We start from the raw sequence: 5,977 nt of genomic DNA on the forward strand, positions 1-5,977 counted from the left end.
CCTAAGTATCTAGAAGATTACATAACATTGCTGGCAAGGCAAAAGCCAGTAATCAGTGGGAGCACTGGGGAGCAAAATGTCATATAAAATAAATGTTGTATGTTGGTAGTAGTTTTAGCCCGGGGGAAAGGGGTGTTATGTCCCGAGCCTTGCAAACGGCTCGGGCGTTTGCAGGCAGTCCCGGGCAGGTGCAAAGCTGCCCGGGACCAGACAGGCTGTCGCCAGCGCCGTGCGCATGCGCGGGTGCTGGCGCGGGAAAAGTAACCCATTTACCCGGGAGTTGCCTATATAAGAGGCTGCGAGGCGTTTGGGCGAGGCTGAAGCCATCTTCCTGTAAGCTGAACGCTGAATAAATGAAACTGAGAACTCCAGCTGCTTCTCGTGTCTGTTTTCCCGCCACGGACTCAACACACCCCATTGCCGGCAATGGGGAAAAAGTCACGATACATCGTGTGATGTTATGTGACATCACAAGTTTGATATGCCTGATTTAAAATCTCATTTGGCTAATAAGAGTCCTCCTCCTCCTCCTCCTCTCACATGGAAAGTGACTTCAGACAAAAGAAGACCTTAGTAGAATTGACAGAAAGAAGAGAGAACAGAGAGTTATTGTGGAGATCAGTTGGAAAACTTCCAGCTTTGCTGGAGGGAAGAGCTAAGCAAAGGTCTAGCTTGGAGTCATTGCATAGCTGCAAGTGATATAAGTTTGACCTCCTCTAAGCACCATGAAGCCTAATCTGATCATTCCCATGGGAAGGCAAACAGCCTCTTGTAATGTAGGTGGTAGATGATAAAATTACTGAGTTTAGCTCTTCATGAGTGGCTCTGATTACTGTATTTCCTTCTTGAAAGATTCTGGACATTAATAACTCTCTAGTAGAAAACAATTAATAGCCCTCTCATAGGCTGAACAATTCCCCAGTTGCCTCTCAGATATACTTCTCAGACTATATGAAAGAACAAGAAGGTACTAGGTCAGTGATGGTGAACCTATGGCACGGGTGCCAGAAGCGGCACTCAGAGCCCTCTCTTTGGGCAAGCACGCCGTCATCCCAATCCTAGGCTTTCAGCTGGGTTTTATAAAACCTTTTTGCTTTAGGCCTCCGCCATGTGCAAAAAAAAAAAAAAAACGGTTCAATCAATCAGTCAATTTCAACTTCTCGCGGGGAAAAAAAAGATCTCGCAAAGTTGGAATTGATTGATTGAACTTTTTAGTCCCACCCAGTCTGCCATTACCATTGCAGCCATGCCCACCCAATGAGCCACACCCACCCGGCACTTGACGATGCATAAGTGGGTTTTGGGTTGCAGTTTGGGCACTCCGTCTCTAAAAGTTTCGCCATCACTGTCCTAGGTGATATCTAAAAAGAGATTTGATGAGAATGATTTTGTACATGGATGGCAATGAGGGAGATAAAAATGGTCAAATAATTATGGTAAAATAAAATAAGTACATGACTGGAGAATGTGGGCATCGATCCCACCACCTCTTGCATGCAAAGCAAGCACTCTACCACATGAGCTAATTCCCCAGCTCCAGATACCTTCCAGACACCAAACTACAAAATCGCAGGATGCAGAAACTGAAGAAATTAAAAAAATGTCCAATAACTTGGCAAAATGAGGTAAAATTTTGACTAGGAGAATGCAGCCATTGCTCGTGCTATCTTTTGTGCATGAAGCAAGTGCTGTATCATTTGAGCTGATTGCACCGCATCCTAGCAGTGCTTCTCCATCGTTTCTCAAGAAAGAGCCACCTAGAAGCTGTTATGCAGAATCACACAGGCTGGGCTGGGGTGGATCAAGCCTAAAAACTTTCTGATGAAGGTGGGCATTGATCCCACCACTCCCTGCAAGCAAATCAAGAGTTTGGTATGGCCACTAATGCCCTATTGCCTGCCTGGTCTGTTTTGCAAGAGTGTAGAAATTTAGGATAATATGCACAATTTGCTGGGGACAGGATTTTCTCTAGGAAAACCAAAAGTGAATAGAGATTAACTGGAGAATGCAGGTATCGATCCTGCTACCTCTTGCATGCTAAGCAAGCGCTCTACCATTTGAGCTAATTCCCCAACTGTGTGGTAGCCTTGTTCTACCATGTTATAGTACTGTGGTTCTCAACCTTTTTAATGCCGCGACCCCCAACCGGTCGTAAGTCGAGGACTAAACCGGTCATAAGTCGAGGACTAAACTGGTCATAAGTCGAGGACTACCCAACTGGTCGTAAGTCGAGGACTTTCCCTGCCCGGGAGCGCTGCACATACGTGGTGCTGCCCCCTGCGCCGGCCGAGGCGTAGCTGGCAAGTGGCAGAGATGGAGCAGGCTGACCACCGGCTGGGCCACCAGCTGGCCCAGCCCAAGGGAGGTAAGGCACCCTCCGAAAAGGGGAAAAAATGGCGGACAGCCTTGCTTGGTGACCCCCGTGAAATGGTCGATCGACCCTGTTGAGTCCTTCGCGGAAATGTAAGACACGAGAAGCAGTTGTAGTTCTCAGTTTTCTTTATTCTGTGTTCAGCTTACAAGTAGATGGCTTCAGCAGCTCCCAAAACCTCCCAGCTTCTTATATAGACATTTCCCGGGTCAATGCGATACTTTTCCCGCGCCAGCACCCGCGCATGCGCACGGCGCTGGCGACAGCCTGTCTGGTCCCGGGCAGCTTTGCACCTGCCCAGGACCGCCTGCAAACCCCCCGAGCCGTTTGCAAGGCTCGGGACATAACACCCCTTTCCCCCGGGCTAAAACTACTACCAACATATAATCATTATTTTATGCAGTGTTCTGCTTCTCAGTGCTCCTATCGTTACCTGGCTTTTGTTTAGCCAGCAATGTTATGTAATCCTTTAAGTATTTAGGAGACTTCCTTGCTCTCTGTGACCTTCTCAGCTCTGGGTTCTGACAGGTGTTCCCTGACTGAGGGGTGACAAGAGCCTGTTCCCCTTATCATGCCTTGGTGCCTTCCAAGGACTTTGCCCCGATGCCTGGCCTGCTTGCTCGCCCACCGGGCTCGTCAGGCCAGGGCTTCTGTCACTTTGTGACCTGGTTGACCTGCCCAGCTGTAGGCCCTCGGGCCCCTTGAAGTGATAGCCACTGCTGGGCGTCTCTATAGAACCTCCTAGGTCCGTCCAAGACCTGTCAGGAGGCTGTCCAATCCCTAAGCCCCGTTCTGTGTCCGGGCTCGTGTGGGTCTCTGTACCTTCCGAAAACTCAGTTACTCCCTGATTTGGGCTAGAGGTGTTTCGGTCGGGACTTGGTTCCTCGACCACCTCCCTGTAGGTTTGACCCCCTGTAGGATTAGGGGTAAGGTCAGGCCAACTCTGGGGATTGTGTGCCAGCTCTCTTGTGGGGAATGATTTGTTGGGATGCTCCCAGGTATCCTCCGTGACTGGAGTGCTGTGTGATGTGTGTGGACAGTGAGTATGCCCCCGGGGTGACTCCCTGGCTGGAGTAGGCATGAGTGCCTGTTGTGTGGGTAAGCTCCATGAATTCCTTTTCGGAGCACTTGCGGAAGCTTGAAATGGGCCGTCAGTGGCTCCATCAGTGGAGATGGGCAGCAACTCGTGCCCTTCCCTTTGCTCCAAAGGGTCCCCCTCCCCCCCGGAAAAGACCCAGGAGTCTCATCTGAAAGGTCCCACCTAGGGCGGAGTTGGTCGATGTGCCGATGCAGGACACGACCGTTGGCCAGGGCTACCTCGTAGGAGAGAGGACCTGTGACCCTGGAAATAGAAGCGGGGACCCATGTATGACCAGGCCCGTAATTGCGAGTCCAGACCGGGGCACCCACAAGTAGTTGTCTAGGTGCCCTAGGATGTGAGGTAGATGAAGGCAGTCTGTCCGGATGCAACCGGTCAAGTTTAGTAGTAAGTTGACGCCCCAACGAAGTTCAGCTGGGCTTCTCCCTGTAGAAGTGGACGGTGTGGTGCGATAAGAAAGGAGAAAGTCAGCCAACCTGTGATGCCAGTCCCCGTAGGTGAGTCTTTTCAAGGCGTCCTTTGTAATGCGCACCATACGTTCAGCCATACCGTTGGTGGATGGGTGGAAGGGTGCAGACGTGGCATGACGAATCATGTTAGCCTGTAAGAAAGCTTGGAATTCGGAGGAAGTGAAGTGAGGGCCGTTGTCAGACACGATGACATCTGGAAGCCCGTGTGCAGCAAAAATCCCCCTCAGTACCTGAATAGTCTTTGCAGTGGTGGTGGATGAGACAGGTACAACCTCAAGCCATTTTGAAGGGCTGTCAACAAGGACCAAGAAGAACTGGCCCTGAAAGGGCCCAGCGTAGTCAATGTGCACCCTAGACCCTGGGGACTGTGTTTCCTCCCATCTATGCACAGGAGCTTGGGGCATCTCTGGGCGAGATCGTTGGCACAGGTGGCATGCATGCACCTTAGCCTCAATATCTTTATCTAAACCAGGCCACCACAAGTGGCTGCACGCAAGAGCCTTCATACGAACAATGCCAGGATGACCCTCGTGGAGGGATTCTAAGACCCTAGTCCTCATTGAGGTGGGAATGACAACTCTGTTTCCCCAAAGCAGACAACCCTGAGAAAGGGACAGCTCGTTCCTTTTGGACCAGAAACTCTGAAACTCAGGACTAGGGCAGTGCTCAGGCCAACCAGACAAAACCCAGGAACGGACACGTGAAAGTGTGTAATCTGTACCTGTTTCAGCGGTAACATCCCTGGCACTAAGAGGGAGCTCGGGCAAGGCTTGGATTGATAGAATGTTGACAGCTGGCGCAGGGTCAGCTTCTACTACTGGCAGAGGCAATCTACTGAGGCCATCAGCATGGCCCATTTCTTTCCCAGGCTTGTGGAGTAAAGAAAAATCATATGCAGACAAAAAAATAGACCACCTAAGCATTCTAGGGGAAATGATTTGGGGAGTCTGCTTACGTGTGGTAAACAGTCCCAGCAGAAGCTTATGGTCAGTGAAGACCGTGAAATGCCTGCCATATAGAAAATCATGGAATTTTTTAATTCCAGCAACAACAGCCAGAGCCTCCCTGTCTATCTGAGCGTAGTTGCGCTCGGCAGAAGACAATGTTCTGGAGTAATATGCAACAGGAACCTGAGTTCCATCAGACCTGAGGTGGCTCAGGACAGCTCCAACCCCGTAAGGGGACCGCATCACAAGCGATGCACACAGGAAGGGACTCGTTGAAATGTGCAAGTACACTGTTAGAAGTGAGCAAAGCCTTGACTTTGTTAAAAGAACCCTCATGCGTTTGTGACCACTGCCACACTGCTTGTTTGTCTAGTAGCCTGTGAAGAGGCTCAGCTACACTAGCTTTATGTGGAAGGAAGGAATTGTAGGAATTCAGGAGGCCTAGGAAGGCCTGAAGTTCGGCCTTGGACTTTGGCCTAGGTGCTTCTAAAATAGCAGTTAGTTTGGATTCAGCAGGGTGAATCCCAGCAGCATCAATTTTGAACCCCAGAAATTCAGTAGAAGGCACCCCAATCTTGCATTTGTCTTTTTTGAGCTTGAGGCCTGATTTCCTGAATCTTAACAGAACAGCCCTAGCCTTTCAGCTAGAATGTGTGTGGAGTCTCCTGCAATCAAGACATCATCAAAGTAGGGTGGTATGCCCTCGTAGTGTGTTTTCCATTACGCTTTGGAAAATCCCAGGAGCGACATTCACTCCAAACTGTAGCCTTTTTACCTTGAAGGCCCCTCTGTGGGTCACAATAGTCTGAGCTGTAGCAGCATCATCATCAACAGGCAGCTGTTGATATGCTTGAGCTAGGTCAAGCTTTGCAAAAACACGCCCCCCCTTGAGGGAGGCCAGGATGTGACTGACCACAGGAACAGGATAGGCATGTTGCTGCAATGCCTTATTAAGAGTGCATTTGTAATCAGCACAAATGCGAATGTCCCCATTTGCCTTTAGAGGCGTGACAATGGGGGTCTCCCAAGGACTGGAATCAACAGGTTCTAGAATTCCCTGTTGGATCAGTTTGTCTAACTCAGTGTCAAT

The 5,977-nt window shown here is 49.9% G+C and overlaps 2 non-coding genes across 2 annotated transcripts; both read right to left on the reverse strand.

The window, feature by feature from the left end:
* Window positions 1–1,459: 1,459 nt before the first annotated feature.
* TRNAA-UGC lies at window positions 1,460–1,532 on the reverse strand. Its single transcript has one exon. It is a non-coding gene; the product is annotated as a tRNA-Ala (tRNA).
* Window positions 1,533–1,999: 467 nt separating this feature from the next.
* Window positions 2,000–2,072, reverse strand: TRNAA-AGC. Its single transcript has one exon. It is a non-coding gene; the product is annotated as a tRNA-Ala (tRNA).
* Window positions 2,073–5,977: the final 3,905 nt, after the last annotated feature.

This window comes from Crotalus tigris, unplaced genomic scaffold (assembly GCF_016545835.1).
Source record: "Crotalus tigris isolate CLP2741 ecotype Arizona unplaced genomic scaffold, ASM1654583v1 scf7180000018682.9941245338:1185362, whole genome shotgun sequence".
Lineage (NCBI taxonomy): Eukaryota > Metazoa > Chordata > Lepidosauria > Squamata > Viperidae > Crotalus > Crotalus tigris.